Source organism: Dermacentor variabilis, chromosome 11, assembly GCF_050947875.1.
Source record: "Dermacentor variabilis isolate Ectoservices chromosome 11, ASM5094787v1, whole genome shotgun sequence".
NCBI classification, from domain to species: domain Eukaryota; kingdom Metazoa; phylum Arthropoda; class Arachnida; order Ixodida; family Ixodidae; genus Dermacentor; species Dermacentor variabilis.
In genome coordinates, this window is record NC_134578.1 from 89,526,259 (window position 1) to 89,551,580 (window position 25,322).

General features: G+C 44.5%; 1 long non-coding RNA gene across 1 annotated transcript; it reads left to right on the forward strand.

The window, feature by feature from the left end:
* Positions 1 to 214: 214 nt before the first annotated feature.
* On the forward strand, positions 215 to 16,279 carry LOC142564751 (uncharacterized). The gene is made up of 3 exons (XR_012824669.1): positions 215 to 307; positions 14,868 to 14,963; positions 16,122 to 16,279. It is a non-coding gene; the product is annotated as an uncharacterized LOC142564751 (long non-coding RNA).
* Positions 16,280 to 25,322: the final 9,043 nt, after the last annotated feature.

Here is a 25,322-nt window from a genome sequence, read left to right on the forward strand (position 1 = left end):
AAGCTGGGCGTTCAGGCACCACCGCTGGTTTCAGAAGCTGATAGTCAGTCAAATTATCAAAGTAGCCTCACTTTTCAGATCAGCGCTCATTGCGTTTTCAAGTCCTCCACGAATTGATGGATATTTTCAACGCCTCTTAGGTAATTGGGTGTATTGTTATCTGATAAGACATTGAAACTTCTCGCTTCACATATTTGTTAAAAATGTAGTTCTAATTTGACCGCAATTATTTTCAGGCACTACAACATTTCCATACGGCTCATAACCATGAACTGGGGCGTGCCACACATTGAGATTACAAGTCTTGGTGAGATAGAGTAATTATGTCAAGGAAATGCATATAACGCTAATATGAAGCGAACAGCCAACAAAGCCAATGCAAAATATGACAAAGCTTTCTGCTTTATTTTAAATTGGTCATCAGGTGAAATGAAATGATAGAGGTCGAAGAAAAGGTGCTGCGGAGATTCACGGTTTGGCGGCTAGTTGTTCTTTTGTAAATTTTCATGTCGATTCAAGTTGTTATTTCTACATTTTGATTATTAGAAATAATTTCGGAAGTGCTTTTGTTGGCTGCCATATCTTTTGGCTTCATATTACAGTTACAAAATGGTAGTCCCTCATTCCTCATCCTCGCGTGCAGATATACACAAACGTCTATATATGAGGCGAATATATATATATATATATAATGTGACCTTGTGGTGACGGTGAACAGCGACACAATGCAAGCGTCAAAATAAGCGGTTTTCTGCACGAACCTGCGCGCAGATCAAAGAGCACTTGGTATAATTATGACGTTGAGCACGCTTGTCCATCGTCGCAAAGGTTATCTGAGAATCAAACGCGCCTGCTTTTTATACATGGCTCAATGAAACTACCAATGTAATCGTTCGTGCTCCCGTAAGTTCTAGAATGTACATCAGCATTCCCGTCTCACACAGAATTTTCATTGCAAGAGGCTGGGCGACAGCACAGGCAACAGATAGAACCATCAATAACGTTCGAGAAACTGCCGATACAGAAAGGTGCGTCTTGAGCAGAGGAAGAAACTTTTTAACTTTTGTGACTCAATGAAGTGCGGTAACCGGAAAAAGATGAACTGGTACCCATTCAAACCTATGCATTTTCCCAGTATTGCATTTCTTAGCCCTACGGATATCGTTTTGGATTACAGAATGAGCAAACTGCACAAGTGAACGAAATTGATTCGCAGCAATGTCTTGCGTTCCATAACCGACAATCTCTGCAATGCCCACGGTGCGCAATGTGTACGCAATTAAGGAACCAAGTAACAACTCTCCAAGGCCATGGCTGTGTTATTAATTGAATTGTCTATTTTTTGCCTCTTTAAACGGCAACCTTTTCCGACTTTCCCCGGTGTGGTAGCATGTTATAACGGAGCCGCAAAATTTTCCGCTCGTGTTTGTTTTTACTTTAAACCAACGCAATAATAAGGGAGCTTCACTAATAAAAGGTAACACTGTTCGTGAACTAGGAAATTCATAAAGTACGAGATTCGGTGGTCTATGTTACGGTCTAATCCTCTCGTTTACCCTAATTTATAATGACTTCTCCTATAGCGGCGATTCTGAACTCATCCCTACTTAAAGTGGTGAACGTGTGTACTTAACAAACAAACTGACAGACAGGCACAGACAGACAGACAGACAGACACAGACAGACAGACAGACAGACAGACACAGACAGACACAGACAGAGAGACAGACACAGACAGACATACAGGCACAGACAGACAGACAGACACAGATAGACAGACACAGACAGACATACAGGCACAGACAGACAGACACAGACAGACACAGACAGACACAGACACACAGACAGACAGACAGACAGACAGACAGAGAAATGCGTGTATATTTATGGCAGAGAAAATAAGCGTAAGCAAATCAATGATGCAAAACAGGAACAAGAAGAACATGGCAAACACAAGTTTTTTGCGTATAAATTGTAACTTGTGTGCTTGGACATTGAGTGTACGTTGCCGTTAATCACGGGAGCTGTATCAGAGGTAAATAACATCATAAGGGTACTATATTGTTGCAGCAAGGAAGCAGGCCCACGAGTGTAAAATAATGTATGTTCACAACTGATGCATATGGCGTTCGGGCAACTTCCCTACTTCGTTCTCCTCTAGTCCAATTCAACTTCTTCCTTCCCTTCACGGTAACATCACCCTCCCGGTGGAGTAGTTGCGTCCGGGTGTAAGTTGTAGAGCCTCACTTATAGGCGCGACATGGGGCTTGAGCCTGACGACGTGAACAACACTGGGGCGATTTCGCATGTCACGTCGGACAGTTGGCGTAAGATCTGGTACGGGCCAGAGTAACGGGAAAGTAGTTTTTCCTACAAGCCGACGCGACGCGAAGGCGCACAGAGGTGAACAATGGAACCAGATGTAAAAGGGTAGTCTGGGTGCCGAAGGGCGTAGCGTCGCTTTTGAGAGCTTGCGAAACTGTGAGGCGATGAGGGGCGAAATCTCGGGCATGGGTGGCTAAGTCAATAGCATGGCGAGCGTAACCAGTGCTGGGTAATTGTACAACTACTGAAGGTAGCAACGTGTCAAAGGGCAAGGTGGGGTCGCGGCCATACAAAAGGTAAAATGGTGAAAATCCGGCAGTGTCTTGACGGGACGAGTTGTATGCGAAAGTGATGTATGGTAAAGCGACGTCCCAGTCGCGGTGATCGTCGCAAACGTACATGGCCTGCATTTCAGTTAGCGTGTGGTTGAGTCGCTCGGTGAGGCCGTTCGTTTGAGGGTGGTACGCGGTAACAGTCTGTTCTGTTAAATAGGAGTGGAGCAGATCATCGACGACCTTCGATAGAAACTAGCGGCCGCGATCCGTCAGCAACTGGCGAGGGGGGCCGTGGTGCAGGATGACGTCGCATAGTAAGAAGTCGGCGACATCTGTAGCGCAGCTGGTTGGTAGCGCTCCTGCGACGGCCTATCTCGTGGCATAATCGGTTGCTACAGCGATCCATTTGTTTCCATTGATCGAAATAGGGAAGGGGCCAAGGAGGTCTAGGCCCATACGGAAGAAGGGCTCTGTAGACATATCAATCGGTTGAAGGAAACCAGCGGGAGGCATTGCAGGCTTCTTCCGGCGCTGACACAGGTCGCAAGAAGCGACATAATGGCGCACAGAGCGATAAATGCCGGGCAAGAAGAAGCGGCGCCGCAGGCGGTCGTATGTACGAGTGATGCTCAGATATCCAGCAGTAGGAGCGTCGCGAAGTTGCTGGAGCTCGGCTAGTCGAAGGTGCTTGGGAACGACTACGACAAGCTCCGGGCCGTCAGGACGAACGCTACGACGGTATAAAGTTCCATCGCGCAAGGTGAACATCCGGAGGGACGGTTATTGGGTGAGGAGCTTAGGCGTTCCATAAGTGTTCGAAGAACAGGATCTTTGCGCTGCTCGTCGCCAATATGGAGGAAGCCGGAGAGGGATAGAACACTGATGTACGAGTCTGCATCGGTATCTTCTGGTTGATCGACGGGATTGCGGTACAGGCAGTCAGCGACTTTATGCAGACATTCTCTCTCAGTAATGGAGTAATTTCGCTCGGGCGTAGAAAGAAGGCGGCTAGCGTAAGCGATGACATGGTCTTGGCCCTGTTGACGCTGAGCGAGGACAGCGCCGATGCCATGACCACTCGCGTCCGTTCGCACTTCAGCGGGCACAGAAGGGTCAATGTGTGACAGAATTGGGTAAGTAAGCCGCTCAAACGGGGTAGAGAAAGCTTTCGCCTGCAGTGGTCCCCAAGAGAAAGAGACGTCTTTCTTAAGAAGGTTAGTGAGAGGGTGAGCGATGTCGGGAAAATTTTTCACAAGTCGCCGGAAATAAGAGCATAAGCACAGAAAACTACGGCCATCGTTTGTTGAACACGGTACAGGAAAATATTGCAATGCGTGAACTTTCTGTGCATCAGGTTGGATTCCGGCGGCGTTTACGAGATGGCCGAGCATGTTAATTTCACGGCGACTGAAATATCACTTGGAGGAGTTTAGCTGAAGGCCAGCCCCGAGAAACACGGAAAGTATGGTTGTGAGGCGCCGCACGTGGCTCTCAAAGTTCGGCGAGAACACATTCACATCGTCGAGGTAACAGAGGCTTATAGACCACTTCAAGCCGCGTAAGAGAGAGTCCATCATGTGCTCGAATGTAGCTGGCCCATTGCATAATCCAAAGGGCATGACTTTAACTTGGTACAGACCATCCGGTGTGACGAAGGCGGTTTTCTCGTGGTCCATCTCATCGACGCTAATCTGCGAATAGCCGGAGTGGAGGTAAATTGATGAAAAGTGCTGGGATCCGTGAAGGCAGTCAAGAGCGTCATGAATGCGAAGCTGGGGATAAAGATCCTTCTTTATTATCCTGTTGAAGTGACCGTAGTCAACGCATAATTGCCACGAGTTGCCTTTTTTTTACCAAGACAACCGGTGATACCCATGGGCTACTGGAAGTTTCAATGATGTGCTTGTCTATCATCCTGTCTACCCCTTTCTGTATGATGGCCCTTTCTGTTGCGGAGACACGATATGGCCGCCTATGAACGGGGCTGGCCTCACCGGTGTTGATGCGATGCGTGACAACAGATGTCTCGCCAAGTGGACGGTCGTCCAAACCAAAGATGGCCCGATAAGATGACAGGAAGAGACGAAGAGCTGTTGCTCGCTCGCAGGGAAGTTCAGGGTTGATCATCTTGGAAACATCGTCCGCAGGCGTCGAGTACGGAGGAGTGGGTGCAAAAGGTCCATTGGTACTGAGGAAGGATTCAGAGGTCAAATAAGAAACCTCAAATTCTTCCAATTGAGTGGTATGCGCCATGGCGGTACCGTGTGGCAGCACGTGCGACGAAAATCCAAAATTGAGGATGGGCACGCGAGCGCAGTTTTCGGGGATCCGGATAAAGGTACTCGGTAGGGCAATAATGCGCTACAAAACTACGTCAGTAAGCGGCGACACGACGTACTCGCCATCAGGTACTGGAGGCCAGGGCGTCAGGAGGACATTTGTAGCCGCCTGTGGAGACAGCCTTGCAAACTGAGCAGAACATAAGCGGTGTGAATCCCAAGCTGTTGCGTCGGCAGAAAGCGGCAGATCCAACTGTACAACACCTGCGGAGCAGCCAATTTGGGCAGAGTGTTTCGGAAAAAAGTCGAGGCCGAGAATTAGGTCGTGCAGACAGTGTTCAAGGACGATAAATATAACAACGGTATAATGGCCCCCAATGGTCACACGTGCTGTACAAATTCCAAGGACTGGTGAAGCACTCCCATCGGCGACTCACACAGTGCACGCTACGGCGGATGTCAAAACTTTTTTGAGCCTTCCGCGGAGAGCAGCGCTCATAACTGAAAGCTGCGCTCCTGTATCAACGAGAGATCTAACAGGAACGCCGTCAACTTCGATGTCCAGTAGGTTTCCACATGTAGACAGGGTCAACAGAGAATTTGTTGGCCGGGTAGGAGTTGCAGCTTCACCTCCGGGAGCTGCACCGCCTAGTTTCCCGAAGTGAAGCGACTGGTTGAAGAAGGGGACGAAGAGCGGTGAACGAAAGGCGAACGGGGACCTACGACCTTGCGTAGGCGGGCAGCGGCAGGATCTTGGTGGAGCACTGTCGGCGTTGATGTTCCGTGGCAGCGTATAGGGCGAGAAAGTGCGATTGTCTGGTACTTGGCGGTAGTGACTCGGAGGCGACCACCGAGGAGGCGACGACCAGTGGTTGCGGCAATGACTGGCGATCTGTCCAATACCGGAACAATTAAAACATATGGGTTTATCATCCGCTGTTCGCCAGTCAGCTGGGTTGCGTCGGAGTGGCGGAGAGCTTTGCGTCTGGGAGCGAGCTGACGGAGAAATCTGTTAGGTGTTTGTATGGCAGACCGAGCTGAGAGATGGGATGCCCAAACTTGCTATTTCCTCCGGAACGACGGCCTGCTTGAGGGAGATAGCGGGCGCGCTTTCCCGACAGTCGGAACGAACTGTCGGGCCTCAAGCTCACAGCGAACGATGCGCGTGATATCATCCGGTGCTGTGGGCTGAACGAACCGCGGCGGGTCTTCCGAAGAAGATGTCGCGGCGGTATTGGGCAATTGGTCGAAAGTTTGAGCGACGCGGCTTTCTTTCGCTTGTTCGAAGTGCCGGCACTTCTTTATAATTTCATCCACGGTGGCACAATCCTTACACATCAGGAGGTTGAAGGCGTCGTCTGCAATACCTTTCAGTATGTGTCCAATCTTGCCTGCCTTGGTCATGTTGTCATCATCCTTGTGACAGAGCCAGCACATGATGTTTGTACACGACATAGGATTCTGTGGACGTCTGAGCGCGGCACACAAGTTCGTTTTTTGCTGCCAGCTGGAGACCGACAAGTCTTCCAAACAGGTATCGCATTTTTTCTTTGCATACATCCCAGTTCATTAGGTCAGCTTCGTGTGTGTCGTACCATTCCTTCGCAGTTCCTCTTAGATAAACTATCAAGTTTTCTAGCGTCATTGTTGGATCCCACCTGTTGTTGTCGCACACTCGCTCGTACATCGTAAGCCAGTCCTCGACATCGGCGTTGTCGGTGCCAAAAAATGTCCCTGGATCCTGTGGATGAGTGAGGATGACCGTTGGCGCGGGCTGCTGAGGCGTTGTCGCTTGTGTTGGTTGATTTGCCATTGTGGCGGCAGGTACATGACGTCCGCTGCCAAGTTCCGTGATTGTACGCCGCACCTTCCACCAAAATGTTGTAGGAAGAAAGCAGGCCCACGAGCGTAAAGTAATGTATGTTTACAACTGATGTATATGGCATTCAGGCAACTGCCAGACTTCGTATTCCTCTACTCCAATTCAACTTCTTTCTTCCCTTTACCGTAACGCTATGTATATTGCAGAAATAATTTATATTCATAGCTAAATGTGCCAAACAATTTAGAACGAGCATAATCAACAAATAAAATGTTTTGCAGAATTATGTTTAGTGTTATAGGACAAACACATGCAGAAAATTGCAACTCGAATTTCCTCCAAGTTCCTTATGACTGAAATTTCTGCAGACCTGTGTCATCATATGTGACACATAGGTGCATATTTTGTAGACTGATATCACATCAGCGATACTGCTGCACTCCGAGACCTTGCATAGGTCTGTCACTCCTGACCCTGCTTTTAAAGAAAGCGAGTCACATGCCACCTTTTTTACTGGTCGTGTCATGTGTTCCTGCTCTCAGCCAACGAAAACACCTGCTGGTGTCATTGAATGTTGGCAGGAGTGATTAAACCAAAGACTTCGCTCTCAAATACCAGAAATGCAAAATTTCACGTTTCTTTTACTTATTTGAAAGCAGCTGTTTAAATTGGCAATTTCGAGGCAGTCACATTGTATTTTACTATTAATTTTTTCCAAATCTTAAGTAACGCACCTAATTCACTATATTCGTCACCACATTGCCGTGGTAAATGTAGTGAATATCCGAACCGAGCGTGGTCGGAGCGCAGGAGACATATATCAGACGAAAACTCGCCGTGACGGGAACCGTGACAAACATTTCAAATTAACCTCTCGCCCAGTCGCAGTATAAGACAGGCTTGATCTGGCAAGCAGGTGCGGCTGTGTTTCGTGCAAGGATTTCCGGGACATGCTGTCATTAAAACATCGTCATACACTTCATTATGGACCGTTGCAGCTTGACGCGCTCGGTTTTTATATCGCATCGTTGGAGCTTTGACATTCAAAAATGCATACCTAGCGTGAGATGTGATGTTGACGATGGAAAATTGGGGTGCATGAAAATTACCTTCCTCCAATTTCGCTACTTAGAAGAACTGTACCGAATGTACCATGGAATATAGAAGTACAAAAAAGAAACAAATATCTATTGAATCAGAAAATTGTTTCATAGAGCCATGCGTTTGGAAAATGCATGCGAAGGTTCTTCGGCAACAAGTTATTTAAAGACGGACATTTCTTCAAAATGTCTAGGAGATACTGCTGCAGTGACTGCTGTTTATAGATTGCAAGACATATCTAGGAATACACGACGTCAGAATTTCTTCTATTTCCTGCAGTCCGTTTTGGAGCTATAAACGTTGAGAGAACAAAGAAACGTTTGAAAGCTCCGATTGGAAACTGTAATGGCTTCAGGACAACGTAGGGATATATATCGTAAACATTGTCTATAGTGTCTTCTCAAAGTGGAATGTAAATTGCAATGAGTGAAAAAAGTTTGTGTTATAAATGTGAAAGACATTGTTTTTATAGACAAAGAGATGCATATAACATTGGTTTTAGTTGTGGTACCCACATAAAACTGCAAAAACCCATGCATGAGGCAAACAAGGGATCATAAACACTTTGCTTGACTCTAGCAAGAAGCAGCTATCTAAGTCTACTTAACACACACCGTTAACTGTTGAAATTTTTTCGGGATATCCTTAATGTGTTTAACTCTACGAACCCGTAAAGAAAAGGTAACGCCGAAAGATTTACGTTTGTTTGCTTGCGAAATTTTCTGCCAAGCATGATTCAAGAAGTGTTTTAAGTAACCAGAAACACTGTTGCTTGCGTGGCAAAATTGCTTTTAGTTTTGATACAATATTACTCGATCAGCAGAATATCATAACACCACCGACCGAAACCACAATGTACATTATACCAACTTTATTTAGTGTAAACTTTACTACTTATAAGAGCACAGATATGTTTCACATACAAAATAAATGTTATTCTTTATGAATATTCATATCGTCATATATATTTAAACTGAAGGAAGTGGGCTATGAACGTGGGCCAGTTGCACTTTGTTAGCCATATGGAATAAGTAGAACAGTTAGTTATAAGAAAACAAGTTGCTGTGAATTTGTTCATGTGCGAATTCGCAGTAAGACAAGTTCAGGAAGGCAATTTGAGATTAAGGTAATTAGAGGTTGTATAAAATAAAATAATTCAGTACAATGTCTTTAAAAGTCGTGAGAATTTTTTTTCTGAGAAACCCCTATGTGTTTCATTTGAATCTCCGGGCTGTATTCGCGTGAACAACAATTTCCTCTTTTATGTCACTTCATCCACCTTGCGGGATTCCAAATACTTGATTTATTATATTTAGTATCCAAGTGTTTCGTGTTATCGATTCATTCACCCTTGCAATACCGTCGGCTAGGCTCCGTGTTAGCTCAGATGGCAGATAGACCACATGGTACGGCGTTTGTCCCGTGTTCGGATACCAGACTGAGACAACTTCTTCCTCAGCTGCGAAGGTTTATCTGAGAATCACGCAAGGGTTTATATTGTAGCTTAGTGCTTCATTCGGGTAGACGACAATGTTCCGTTTCATGCTTCGTCCTTTTTGCGTGTTTCTTCTGGATAATGCGTGCAGGCTCCACCAGGGAAAATACAAATTGTCAATTGAGCTAGAGCTCTCGGCTGAGCTCGTCAGCGCTAGTTAGTTTTTTAAGCACATCTTTGAAAAGTGTTCGGCATATTCACTTCTTCGTTTGCGTGTCCTTTCGTCGATGCTGATGTTCCACTTGCTCACCGTTGAGGTTCGCAGCGGCCGCAGTGCCCAGCTGTCGGCCACGGCTCCCGGTGTCAAAGTATTGAACGAAGACTCTGACTACAACGTACGCCACGGTTACCATTCCTCGCCATCTGTACACATTCTCCAACCAACCTAAATTAGATGTCGAGTACCAGATTGGCATGTAAGAGCGCGTGAGCCAGAACAACGACAGCGACTTTGCCTTAATGATTGAAAATGCAATATTATGTTCGGGCGGAACACTGCATGTCTGGTTCAGCACACTTGAAGACGGATTTTCTAGCTGCGATACCTTCAAACAGAAGATCTGCGATCGTTGTGGAAACCCGGCCGGTGGCCAAATGGCTGCATGAGAAGAGCTCGGTACACAAGTGCAGTCGTCCAGGGAATTGTATATCTCGTACACACAGGACATACTGGTTATTTGTTTGAAAGTCGAACAGCAAATGGGGAAGGTTGAAAAACTAGCCCACGTTTCCAAAGGGATGGCGGGCGAAGCGTTCAATTTGTTCATATGCAACAAATTTTGTACCACCGGATTTAATTTCAAGAAATCCCACTGCTTCATGCGGCCCAAAAGGCAAAGCCTGATTCCCCAGTTTTTCCGGTTCCCTAACACCGCATGCGACGTCAACCGGCGCAGACCTTACCACCACACGGTGATTGAATTAGAAGGCGACACGTAGAGCTCACCGCGAGCTTGAGGTTGCAAGGGCGCCCCCTTTCATCAACACCCATTTGACCACACGTCTGAACAATAATATCCTTCACTCATGCATTCTTTCGGCAAGAATTTCACGACCTCAATTTCCCTACCTCCTGATGTGCCGCCAGACCTGACGCCAAGCCGTAATCGACAGCTGCGCCTTGCGACGACCTGCATTCTCCTCGCAGATTCCACAATCCTACTCAGTGGAGAAATTCCGTCGTCAAAGCGACCTGCTTTCTTTGACAACAAATCGGCAATGTAGCCTGAGCGCATCTCCTGGACATCCGCCTATTAGTGCTATTTCCTCCCTCTCCTCGCCCATATGCCGATCTCCTACGTTATTCGCCCCGCTGTATGTTTCCTACTCCTTACGTCCCTGTAGATGGCGCTGTTTGCCATTATATCTGCAATATCAGTCCCCTTTACCCCAGTCACACCGCCATTCCTTGCAGACAACAATAGACTCTCCCGGATGTAAATTCGGCCATGCAGCTCCAGAGTGTAGGGCTGCATTATTTTTATCGAGCAAAATTTCTACATTGGCGCTCCCTACTAACCAATACTTACTCGAAGTTCGCCAGATTCACTGATACTTCTGGGCAAACTTTGCGCGCTCCCTCCGAATAAACGTTGCGGCAGTTGAGAAATACAAATGCCGAAAAATAGTGTTGACGCTACAAGTCGGGTGCCTTGAACCACTCCACGTACCACAGAGCAGTACTTTCGCATTGGCGTGCAATACTTGACCCTTTTCGTCTATCATCATCTGGCAACAAGTGCGTCGCTGTGGTGACTGATTGCGCGATCCGTTATGTAATCACCGGACTGCTTCTAACAAGCTGCGCCACAGAAGTTGCCAATTTTTCCCAATACACGCGTTTTTAAATCATGGAGCTTCGTGCCAACTGCTCCTGACCATAGCTGGACATCCGTTTCTAAAGGTATCGCCGACATCCTGCATTCCTTCTCGACTAGGCGTTGACTGACTACGTGTTACCCTCGACAAACAAATGGTTTCACGGGGCTTCTGAACCCAACCCTGATATACATGCTTGAATATTGCATCTTACACCTAGTTCTTCCCTGTGTCACATTTGAATCTATTTATTCACTCCACAGCAGTGCGGATTGCATTCTTTTCTCCCGGTTATCGGCCGAGAACCCGCATTCCAATTGCACAAATCTGTTATGTTTGCCAAAGCACAGGCCAGAGCATATGCGCGACACTATAACCCAGTTGACCGAGTATGAGAAGAGTGCCATGCTCGCATCCTGACCTCTGAAGAGTCAACGGTGTTTGTACAATCTACAACATGGAGACGCGGATATTTCTCCTGGTTCCCTATTACCGCTGTGGTCATCTACCAGTCACCTTGGTCTGCCAGAAAAACTCATGTTTCGATACGCAGGCCTATACCGAGTGCTGCTCATGCTGCGGCTTCGGTTAAATAAGAAATTTTCCTAGTCCCTACCAGTATCTCATCTGTGCCGCATTCCACTGACGCTATGCATGGCGCACGCATCAAGCCTTGTTACTTCACTGTTAGAATCGATATTTGAACTAACCGGGGCGCTACTTCTACTGCCAGGGATACTGCCACATGCATAGTGCGTGTTTCTTATGGACGATGCATGCGGGCGCCCTAGCGAAGCAGAAGTCTTCCTTGGGCTCAAGCTTTCAGCTGAATTGACCAACGCTGAAGTGGTTGTAAAAATACATTCTGTAAATATTCTTCAGTTTATTTATTGCACCATATGCGTAGAAAAATCTTCACTGTGTCATTCACGTTTTTGAACAGGTTTTATTGGAAAACAAAGATGACTGCAATTTGTGGAAGATGCTTCGTACAACGAACATCTTATGTTTTTGCCTTTATCTGGCAAGATAGAAAATTATTTGCCAAGCAATTTTCGATCACTTTATATATTCTTCTTGATATAAAAGTAAGTACGTAATGAAATATCAAAATATTCCTTCAAAAACAAAGCGACATGCAGTAGGTCAACATTGCTGTTGAGCTTCCCGTTAAAGGCAAATAAATCGTCCAAAGCTGGTGCTTTGTGCTTGCCTATGAAACGAAGTGTTGTTATGAAAGCAAGCACACCACATTTGACAGTTACATTAATGATGAAAAGAAACAAAAAGGTTTTTTGTACTAATCAAACACATAAGATTTTAAAAATTTGAACGTAGAAGTGCCTTTGTCTGCGGCGGCATTTCCAACAGGCCAAAGTGGCTTCTCTGATAAATACCGACTGTAGGGAAACTTAATGGATACTTTACTGCAACAACAACGGTATTTTCCACAATCTTTCGGGGCATATACATTTAGACCACTGGTCTTGATTCCTTGTTCTCAATGTGGTCACATAGCAATCTTTCCCTTTCAATGCCTTGTCATCAGTAATTCGATCAGTACACAACTGTAGCTTTCTTTCTGCCGTCGAATAGGTGCGAGTTTGCTTAGCCTATAGGAATGTTTCTTGAATGGTGGAGTCAACCCGCCAACAAAAATAGTACAAACACATTTCGGTGCCAGCTGACACCTTTGTCTTTTTAGGATAGGCATTTTTATTAGCTGCATTATCGTTATTTCAAGGGCATTCTAAGTGGCTCGCGAGCAGTGGATGGTTTTTCTACGCCCCGCTGCCTTTTAGCCGTAAGGAATATCATTTTCTTGTCGGCTAACTAGAGACATCATTATCGGAGTTACTACAAGTTGACAAGTCGTCCTTGTTATACCATTGAGTTTCAGCGACCCACTAGGTATATACTTCTTATTCGCACAAAATATCATTTAAGATGTAGCAGTGACACCCTCTATTTCATATCAATACACTATCCAGTAAATATGTCTGCCCAGGTTTAATCACCGCTACGGAAGGCTATGGAAGGTCCTGTACGCTGCGTCAAAAACATGCCTCAATCCTTAACTGGCAGTTCAACAATACTCTTCATTGTCACTGCGCACCACCAACGCCACATCTAACCGCAGTAACACTTTCACAAGGTGAATGTGAGTTCTTGGGACTCACCACCATGCACATGGAAAATAAGGTCTTTCTTGGGCAAAGGAAACACTTTTTTCAAATTTCTCAATGTGACATCTACTTGCTCTTAGAAAATAACGACACAGCCTCGAGTTTTAGTCTTAAAAATGTGCTCGTGCTCACTCTTCCTTTATTTTTGAAGACTACTGTCGAGCAAATATGTGAATAATGGTAAATATTATGACACACACTCAAATTTAAATTTCCCTTCCTTTTGCAGCCATTTTTGTTAGGCCGACAATGTTGTTCAGGTGCCCGGTAAATGGTTAAGACAGCAAATTCATCAGAGATGACACACCAGCTTGCCTGCGCTGACGTTCGAGCTGCGGGGACTCTCTTGCGGCTGCTATTTACTGTTAGCTCTTTACGTATAAGTGCACGTATCGCGATTCAGCCGCCTCTTACATATGTGTCATATTGCTTGCTCGATGAGATCTCATGTCGTCTGCTTTCGTAGCCAACTACTGCAGGCTCACTGTAGTGAGGATTGTGCAAGTAATAATATCGCAGAAAAAGGGTTCCTTACTGTTGAGGCTTAAACACTACACTACATGAGGTAGCCGCTAAACTGAACTTCACATCCAATTTTTCCCTGTCGGCTCTTAAATTGCAGCACTGCAACCGCAATCACAAACACGGTTGTGGTGCCGAAATGTGCAGACGTGGGTTGACAGTTGCGACCGCGTTCTCTGATGTTTCCTGCTTACAGCTAGAAGACATCTTTCCTCTGTAGCGTTCTTACTTAAAAGTTGCCGATGATTTGATAGAGACTGTTAATGTGCATCAGGACAGCAGTAGCAAAAATGTTTTATGGTTGTGGCACTGTTTGTAGGAATCAACGGCCCAGTTTTTGTGGTATCTTTTGTGACGATTGCGCAAGCCTATTTTGCACAATGCCCACACATTCAGTTGTCGTTAGAGTCCTTTAATTGACACAAAAGGACGCCAAACACGTTCATGTGCAAAACAATAATGCAGGGTTCCAACAGTGTTGCCCCATGACTCGACATGTCTCCAGCGCAAGAGACCACCACGTCCTAAAAAACCTTTCATTTAAACAATCTCTTTTGCCGGGACACAAATTGGGTCGTGAAAATAAATCACAGAGATGCTTTCAAAATTAAAAAAATGAATCCTAATAGCCATCACTACCTTTTAACATGAATATCGCTCGCCTTAAGCTAAAGCTCTCTCTCACGCCTTCGTTGACCACCTCGCAAGCATTATACGATTTTGGTATCGCAGCGACTTTTATCCTCCGCTATTGCGTCAGGTCTATCAATTCTTATTCACGCGCAACTGCATTTAGGAGCGTCGCGTCATGAAAACTGGAGACGACTGGTTGCCTAGAACTATACAAAGCCGACTCTCAATGACGTTTTGCTTAGTACATTGAATCTTACCATACAATGTGTGGATGGGGCTAAGGACGTCCGTTTTTAAAAATGTCGAAAAATCATGAAGAGAAGCATGTCTCCATATTTGTTATGCGCTTATCTATACACCGTCCTTATGCTGCATATATAAAATGTTTTATTTGTGCATTCGAACTTTCAGGCAGACAGTCCCTACCTACCGGTGTCGAGCATTATTACGGTCTTTTGCACGCAAATAGCCGTTGCGTCATTACCGGGCAGTATCCTAAGCTGGGAGGTAAGACAATTCTTTGATATAACCAAAATTATAGTTTTATTACAACTCGTAGAATGTCCTTCATTCTCTTCTTGTTATTGCCTGCTTTGTTATGGTAGGGAACCAAGTCTTACACGTTGTGTGCAAATGTAACTTACTACCGTTTGTGTTCACTAAAACTACACATAAATAAATGCAGACAGGCGAGAAGCTAGCCACCTTAAAGAGGAGATGACGCTGAAGCGGTGGATGCTAATGTCATTTTTTAAGAACAAAGAGGGCATGATGAAGGCGAAGTTGTTCTTAATAGGGGAAAAGTGTAGCAAATGCGTGTCACAATGGTAGACACCTAAACATTCATGTCGGGAAAAGTCAACGGGCCTTAGCGGAAAGCTCAAAGCACAGATGGTATTTGTTAAGGTAAAATTTTGTGAAACGATGCGTACCCATGCGTAGATGAGGCGGTCAAAGAATGCTCCGCCGCAATGCATCCGTAGGACACATATAAATGTAATATCAGAAAAGAATGTATATTGATAAATACATGGAGGAACAAGGCAAATCATTTGCTCAGTGACATCCTTACACTAAGGAGCTTGCAGTGTCATGGCACCTCCAAGCGAACAAGAATGATTCCAGTACTTCATGTTTAACATATTGAAAAATTTTCTCCACGCCGCCTTTTATGGAAACCGAATACCCAGTCCCGATTCTCTATTTCTGTGTTTTAAATGCATCCTTCGAGGAAGTGGACGACTTTTGCTTTCGTGCCCCTTTTCGATATCCGTGGTCTCTAGAACCACTATTCTTTTGAAGGGACAACCTACTAGGTTTTAAAAATCGTTCCTAAACACTAGGTGCACCCAAGTGAAAATGACGAAACTATAAAGTAAAGGCGCGTCTTCTATTTTCCCACTGCTCTGCTAACCTGACCACGATAATTTGCCCAAACATGTCATTTCTCACCCCAACTTTTAGCTTTGAAATATTTATATTTTCTTAATTTTTGTCATGTTAAATATTCGCAGGGGTGACACTGATATAATGCGCATAGGTTCAACTGCCAACACATCTCAAAGTACGCAGACAAGGCTAGCGAATTTTCCTGACAGTACGTTTTCTTTTTAAATGTCTTGAAAAGCTTCGTCCGCGCAGCTGCATCTTTGGATCCTGTTTCAGAAACGACCGACTGCACTTACTGGGTCACAGAGCATGACGCTAAAACAAGGCATCCAGATTGTGACTACCTTTTTATGAACTACTGCACCTCACCGCAACTTATAAACTCAACAACTATAACTGAATGCTTGTAACGCTGTACTGCACAAATAAAAGGATTCTTGTACATTTGTACTTATTTCGGGAGACCGTATTTACTAACAGGGTTCTAGAGAACAAAACGAGTTTCGTAGTGACAACTCCACTTAATCATTACATACAACATCGCAGAATAAAAATATCTAAGTGCTCCTGCTACACATGACGCATTGTAATAAGATTGTGCATCCCAGCACTGACCATGAATACAAACTCTAGTTCACTTCTGCTATGGCTGAAGAATTTTTATGCCCTAAAATTATTGAGTTTGAGACCTATTACACCTACTCCCCTCTATTTTTTCTTATTCTTCGACCTCTTTGTCCAAAGTTTGACATGCCAAAGATTTGTTTCCGAATCCATACCTACTTTAGAAACTGTATTGCTTGGATTCTCCGCCAACACAACCTTTGCGGCAAGCCCTCTCTACAACTACTTCCGGTACGTGGTACACTATTTCCCCATACATTAACAGCCTTGTGTACCAGAATACACATTAAAGGAAGATAATCGATGTCGGTAGCTACAGGCTGATCTAGCCTTCCGCAAGCTTTCAACGATTGGTCCGCTCAAGTACATCATGTCAAATTCGGAGGAACATCGAGCTCTACACAACACCGACAAGGAAGACGGCGGGTGAGTGCGAACTATAGCCTCAAGACAAAGCATGCTGCATTGCAACCGTCTCTCTTTCTTTACTTCTATACTTATCAATTTGGGTTCACTTACAAATAAAAGAGGAGGCCCAGGTAAAATATGTTATGACGAAGCATGAAGAGCGCTGGACCACCTGTTCCAAACGGTATGTGACGTAACACTTACAACACACATATCTAATCCCGCCATGCAACATTGTATCGTTCAAGGTAGGAATTTCACCTCCACACATAAAAAGTTGTAATCTAAGTGAAAAATGCCAAATGTGATTTAAATGACGTACTCAAGAACAGAAATGAGCTGCGATTTTGTCGCGGTATTTACGTCGGGACCACATTCGAGCTGCGACTACACATGCCTGGGCATCGTGTTTCTAATCCGTAGCGAATTCTAGAACCATGTATATGCCAATGCTCAACATGTGCGCATGTTGTGTACATAATTCTTGTTGTGACAAACTTTTCGTCTCATGTAGTGCATTATTTATTTCTGCTAGAGAGCGGTATTCACCTGTTTACGCGCATGGAACACATGTTTCCCCTAATTTCAATCGAGGCTCGATAAATTGGTTTCTTCCCTAGAAACCTACTGGGGGCCTCCTATAGAAATAGGAACATAGGTTTCCGAGATATTTTATTTCAATCGCCAACGGTATGAAAAAATGTTGAGGAAAGTTGCTGCAGTCACACAAAAAGGACCTTTTCACCTTTGTCGAGTTAAGTAGTTGCTTTATATGCCATTTTCCCAAAAATATGAAGAAAGATAAAGTGTGCAATATAAATGGTAGTGTTTAAGACATTTTAGCAAATTTTATTATTTAATTCCGATGAATATCACCAGATTTTTATCGAGAAAGAGGCATTGAAAAATATGTGTCCAATTGTACCATAACGGAATGTTGGGTATCACTTGGCGGCGTTCACGTGAGGTTGGCAGTCTGCGTTATAATAGCCGCGTGAAACTAGCGAATTTCTGTATTCAATGGCATGAAAATATTTATTTTTTCAAGTAATGGTTTTAAAATAACCCAAGATCACTCGTATAGGAAGAATTTGTTATATAAGGTTCAGTTTAACAATAGCCACTACGAATCTGCATTAGGGCTTGTCGAAGGAGGTGTTGGCAACATCGGCGCATAAAGTCATGTGGAACATCCAGAGGAGTCAGTACAATAAAAGCCACTAAAATCGAATGCAGGGAAGGTGTTCCAGTGAAAAGTCTCGCAAATTTCAGCTACCAGCGATGAAATGTCAACTGAAAGGGTTATCGAATGGAAGGAGACGTACAAAAATTTGGAGGACGTTTAAGATTCACCTTTAAAAGTGGAACGGGATAGCATTCAAAGATCCGTCGGCACTTCTCCCGTTACCCGCCAACTGTAGCTTATGTAACCGTAATGTTCACCGGGAAACGCTGGCTGCGAACGCTATGCGCAAGGTGAGCTTTTTTTCTTTTATTGATAGAGTGCAAGGAAACGAGAGGGCGGCGCCGCTCCTATTCAGACAGAGCTCAAGCGGCACTTGGAAACCACTCTCGCGTTACAAGGGGTTCGTGTTTTTGTTTCCGCGTCACATAGTTCTACATTATCGTATTATCAAATTACAATCCGTCGCCATCATGTCGGGAAGTTGCGTATAAGCCGTACGTTACTATTTTTCTGACGCATTTTACTCTGAGAATCTGAACTACTTGAGTAACTTCTTTGCGCATCGGGGAGGGCCTGCGTCGGCTGGATATTCGTGGTTCGGAATGATAATCCTCGAAACCACGGCCGACGCTGCGATATGGCACCCTTAATGCTATCGCGTTAGAGCTAAGCCATTTAGAGCTCGTTCCCGTGTGCCACGTGGAGAAATAAAGTGCATTCTTAGTGCAAACAACCCACGTATCTTATAAACCAAGAACTGATTTATTTCACTGTGACGTTGCAGGCCTTGGCAAAATTATTATTTTTTTAATTACAAAGGCACTTAAGTCTCCTTATGTGCCTACAATGACAAGATGTTATGACTCTTACGCACAATAATTTTCTCTCGCACATGTGCTCAAATTGGGAGCATCCATTTTGAGGATGGGCCTCCCAAATTTTGGGAGAGCACCAAGCCAGTTTTCGGAGTGGGCCAGGTCGGTTTTGGACGTTGTTGAACTCATATTTTGAATTGGGCAGGGTCAATTTTTGGTGTCGGCCACACAAATGTTGGTGGTGGGTCAAGTCAGGTCGGTTATGAGCGTAGACCTAGTCAAATTTCGAGTTTCGCAAAGCCAAATTTGTTGTTGTAGGCCACGGCGTCCGTCCGAAGCCGTGGCTGTTCACGTTGAGATTTCGAAACCTGAGCCGTTGGAGAACCAGCTCCTCGAACCGGACGTCGTCGCTTGGCCGATTGGGTGTTGGTACCATCGGATGTCATTGTTGAAGGCTTGCCGGATTTCTGGTTTCACGACTCATATTATGCTTTCCCATTAAAATTTTCACGATAGGCTGAAAAAGACGGGAACGGCTTCATAAGGTTGGCAGCAGAAATGGAAGCCTCTACCTTTCAAACTTGTGATGAGCTATCATCATCATCATCATCATCATCAGCCTGGTTACGCCCACTGCAGGGCAAAGGCCTCTCCCATACTTCTCCAACAACCCCGGTCATGTACTAATTGTGGCCATGCCGTCCCTGCAAACTTCTTAATCTCATCCGCCCACCTAACTTTCTGCCGCCCCCTGCTACGCTTCCCTTCCCTTGGGATCCAGTCCGTAACCCTTAATGACCATCGGTTATCTTCCCTCCTCATTACATGTCCTGCCCATGCCCATTTCTTTTTCTTGATTTCAACTAAGATGTCATTAACTCGCGTTTGTTCCCTCACCCAATCTGCTCTTTTCTTATCCCTTAACGTTACACCTATCATTCTTCTTTCCATAGCTCGTTGTGTCGTCCTCAATTTGAGTAGAACCCTTTTAGTAAGCCTCCAGGTTTCTGCCCCGTAGGTGAGTACTGGTAAGACACACCTATTATATACTTTTCTCTTGAGGGATAATGGCAACCTGCTGTTCATGATTTGGGAATGCCTGCCAAACGCACCCCAGCCCATTCTTATTCTTCTGATTATTTCCGTCTCATGATCCGGATCCGCCGTCACTACCTGCCCTAAGTAGATGTATTCCCTTACGACTTCCAGTGCCTCGCTGCCTATTGTAAATTGCTGTTCTCTCCCGAGACTGTTAAGCATTACTTTAGTTTTCTGCAGATTAATTTTTAGACCCACTCTTCTGCTTTGCCTCTCCAGGTCAGTGAGCATGCATTGCAATTGGTCCCCTGAGTTACTAAGCAAGGCAATATCATCAGCGAATCGCAAGTTACTAAGGTATTCTCCATTAACTTTTATCCCCAATTCTTCCCAATCCAGGTCTCTGAATACCTCCTGTAAACACGCTGTGAATAGCATTGGAGATATCGTATCTCCCTGCCTGACGCCTTTCTTTATTGGGATTTTGTTGCTTGCTTTATGGAGGACTACGGTGGCTGTGGAGCCGCTATAGATATCTTCCAGTATTTTTACATATGGCTCATCTACACCCTGATTCCGTAATGCCTCCGTGACTGCTGAGGTTTCGACTGAATCAAACGCTTTCTCGTAATCAATGAAAGCTATATATAAGGGTTGGTTATATTCGATGAGCTATCACATCTTTCCAAAAGAAAATTGTTACCTACGTAGTGTTCTGGAAGTCAAAAATAATATGTTCGATTCCTGTGCGCTTTCAATTCTTGGGCATTGAATTATACAATGCCTACATTACGTATGTTGAAGTGCTTGCGGCCGAGCATCATGCCCACTTGGACGCTGTTCCAATTCTGCCAAGCAGCGGCATATGTTCTTACACAAATCTTTCCAGACGAAAGCCGAGCAGCAGGCTTGTGCATAAAGATGCGCGTGGCAAGAATATATTGCAGTCAATATTACTGGAGCTGTCGGTTTTAAAGGAGCGCGACTTGTGCAAACTCAACGCTCAAACACCGCAGATTACATTTCGGCAACACTTGACTTGTTCACTCTTGCTGCCACAAGTAATTGCTTCATGGCACATAACGGTGGAACCAGTCAAGACGTTAACGTAAACGTTTAGTTCTCTGAAGGTTGATAGGGATCTATTATTCCCAGAGAGTTCCATGTATGATAGAAGTAATATATTTATTTTCATAAGTGCCGCAATATTGCATAGAACACCCAAATGAAGGAAAGAATATATTGATGATTTCTCGGCTCATTGGACAATATATTTGAGAGGGTCAGCTACGCAATAAAAATAGTTTGTACAGTTTCAATACTAGGTATAATATTTTTGCAACAAACTAAACAGCATGATAATTATCTGATACCTTTGTTATACGGCAAAATCTTTTTCTGCTCCAAACAAGATTATGAATATTTGATGGTATCATGATGACCGGAGGCGTTTATTGCGCACATATTGATTGGGGTTTCCAGAATACTTCTCCCAGAGGGTAGGTTCTCATCGCACAAGCTCAACAGCCTCAGGTCACGGTCTACTATGACTTTGATTTCCCCACCAGAGAATGTACAACAGCAATTACCAACCCAAGTCCAGACTTCATATTGACAGACACGTCCACAACCTGGAATTGAACAGAACAATACATACTTTAGGTAGTGACCGCTATATTATCGAAGTTCAAATCTCAGGTCCTCGAGCATTCCGAACGCGAATAAAGCATAAAATAATCATCAGGGATAAACTTACAACATGATGCAATGCCAATCCAGATGGATTGTCCAAAAAACTCTGAATATTTGCTATTGCACGTTCAGTCTCTTTGGGTACTCAGGCTCATTGCACTTTCAGGCCGCGAGCCCATCGAATATCACCTTCTCTTTCTCTCTCATACACCGCAGGAAGAAACGCTATGCTGACCACCACAACGAAACCAACTGACTAAATGGCCGAAAAGGAATGTTCAGCGCGAATGTTGATTCAGTGCTCCAATGACATATTTTGACCAATCAGAAGAAAACATACGGTCGCGTTCGGAAATCCAACGCTCCTTTTCCTGGTGGTTTTATACAGGGCGTATTTCTTTAACCGGACCAAATTTTTAGATTGCCTACGGAAGATGACACTATACTAACCCTCGGTGAGGCGTCCATTACCACTATGAGAAATAAATATATTAAAAAAATAGTTAATTAAATTACGCCAATTATCTTTTTAATGAACCACTTTGCGCCACGTATTTCAACGTACGAAATATAGCCACTGAGTTCGCACAGTGTATCCATGTGCAACGAATTCTCTGGCGAGCACCAGTTCCGATATATTATTTTCAAAGCATCCGTCGAAATGCATTGGTGTTCCAGTTACTTTTGTGCTTTAATGAATGACGCATCAGTTTCTTAAACAAATAGCTGGGATGTCAATGTATTTGGCTGACGCTTTGAAAATTATTACCTCGGAACTACTGCTGTCTGGAAAATGTGTTGGAAGTGAATACGCCGTGCGAACTAACTGTCTATAACTCGTAGATTGAAATATCCAGCCCAAAGTAATTTAAAAATGTATTTACTGTAGTTAAGTTAATTATTACATTTAAAATTTTATTTTCTCGATGAAGTAATGGTCGCCTCATCGAATAATTTAGATCGAGGGTTAGAACTGTGCTATCTGACATCAGCAATTAAAAAAAAATTGGTTCATCAAAAAAATAAAGACGCTTTATAGCTACCCGCTTCCAAATCTGCAGGATCTACATCGTTGGTGGTCGCAACTTTGGCAGTACAGAAACGTCGGTGGCACGAAACTTTCACACTGCAGGCTGCTGCTTCTTGCTGGCTCGAGCAACACGTACCACTGTGAAGTCTCAAGCATCTACATCGTAGGCAGCTGCAACCTCGGCAATAGCAAAACATCGGTAGCATGTGACGTTGGCACCACAGACTGCTACTTTTTGCTGGCTAGGGGAATACGCACCGCTGTGGACTCTGAAGCATCTGCATCGTCAGCCGCTGCAAATTCGGCACTAGCAAAACATTAGTGAGATGCGACGTTGCCACCGCGGGCTGCTGCTTCTTGCTGGATCGGGCAAGACGTACCGCTGTGGAGCCTGAAGCAGCTAGATCGTCGGCGGTCTCTACCTCGGCAATAGCAAAACGTCCGGGGCATGTAACGTTGGTACCGCAAGCTGCTTCTTCTTGCGGGCTAGAGCAAGACCTACCGCTGTAGAGTATATTTAGCAGTTCTAACTGCTCGTTTGTATGATAGTGTTCAGGCACTTTCTAATAGCCTAGGATTGCATTTCGTTCGTGACAACTAAACTGTTTCCAGATGAAAGAGAACAACCTGCCTTCAGGAAGAGGAGATTCTGCCATGGTTCACACGCATGTCATCAATCAGGTAACTGAAAAATTCGCGAATCGATCTGTCTATATGGCTTTCGTAGATTATGAAAAGGCAATATATTCAATAGAAATAGCAGCAGTCATGGGATGCATTGCGTAATCAAGGAGTACAAGATGCATACGAGTACATCTTGAAAAATATTCACAACGGTTGCACAACTGCCTTGGCTCTCGACAACAAAAGCAAAAAATTATCCATGAAGAAATACATCAGGAAAGGAGACAAAGTCTTGCCAGTGCCATTCACTACATTCTTGGAATAAGTTTTCAAGATATTAGACTGGGAAGCTCTAGGAGTGAAGATCAACGGCGAATATATCAGTAACATAGGGCTTGCAGATTACATTCTCCTTGTTCAGCCAGATTAGAAAAAAATTGGAGCAAATTATTGATAAACATAACCAAGAATGTTTAAGAGTAGGGTTAAATATTAATATGCAGAAGAGAAAGGTAATCTTCAATAGCCTGGCAAGGGAACACGAGTTCAGGAGCGCCAGTGAGCCTCTAGAGTATTTGCAGGAGTACGTTTACCTTGATCAATTACTCACAGGGGGACTCTGATTATGCGGGGGAAATTTACAGAAGCATGCAAATTGGTTGGAGTGCACGCATCGGACATTGTCAGATCCTCACGCGAAGAATACCACTGTCGTTGAAAAGTGTGAGTTTGTGCATTTTACCAGTGTTAACATATGGGGCAGAAACATTGAGGTGGACAAAGAAGCTCTAGAATAATTTGGATACCGCACAAACAGTAATGAAGCCCAAAATGTTAGGCGTAAACGTAATAGACCGAAAAAGAGCAGTGTGGATTACGTGGCAAACGGCAATAACAAATATGCTAGGTGATATAGGAGAAAAAAATCGATCCGTGCAGGCCATGTAATGCTTACTGGAGATAACCGATGCACCATAAGAGTTACAAAATGGGTGCCAAGGTAACAGACGCGCAGTCGTGGAGGGCAGAAAATCAGGTGGAGGGAAGAATTGGACGAAATTTGCAGCTGAAATTTGAAATCAGCTAGCGCAAAATCGCTGGCAGATGCCTTCATCCTACCGCGCACATGAAAATAGTCGGCTGCTTCCACTAAAAATAATGATAACAACCATGGCGTTTCCACATTCGAATAACATTACCACAAAAATCAAATATGCTGCTAATTTTTTTTCAGAGATAGAATGAATTCCTTTTAAAAGTAAACTGAAAACCTTGGGTACACTTGTGAAATACAAACATTGTGCACTCCTTCAATCCGTACACAGTTATATACGTTTGCACCTATGGGGCTTACCTTGTCCCACAACAATGAGCGTCATTTATTTCGCCCACATTTCAGTTTTGACGCAGCGCCCGTTACATTTAGGTCACGAACAGCAAGCGAGCTGTCAGCATGAGAGAGAATTATCTGTAGGAAAGTAGCCAGCACGCACTTTTCATGAAAGGAAACATCAGCAAGGCGGATGACCATTATTGTTGTGGGACAAGATAAGTCCAAAGGGGTGAAATCTTTTTAATTGTGTAGAGTCAGACCGAATGCCGGCCCTACAATAGATGAGACGCACGAAAGGTAGAAAACCCTTGCGCTGTAAAGAACATGTTCATTCACGAAGGCGCCATCATGCACCATGAATAACTAACTATACATGAGCGCGCATGTAACGCCATCGTTGATAAATTATAAAACATATTGCTAGAATAGTATTTCCAATGACGAAGATGCGAGCAGTAAGAAGACGACGACGACGATTGAAGGCTACTGCGGACAGTTGCCTCTTGGCCAAGTGCGGCATATTACGTTGTAAATATACTTGTATATAGCTTTTCATCTGCGTCTTCTTACGTAACATATCTGGTGGAGGTGGACGTTCCCTGTACCTCGTCGCGGAGCTTCGCAGTGGACTGCACGTCGAGCCTTCCTTCATGGCTCCCGGCGATGACAACTCGACTCAGCCGCCTCTGACACCTGCTCCCACTTCGACGACCTACATCACTCTCCC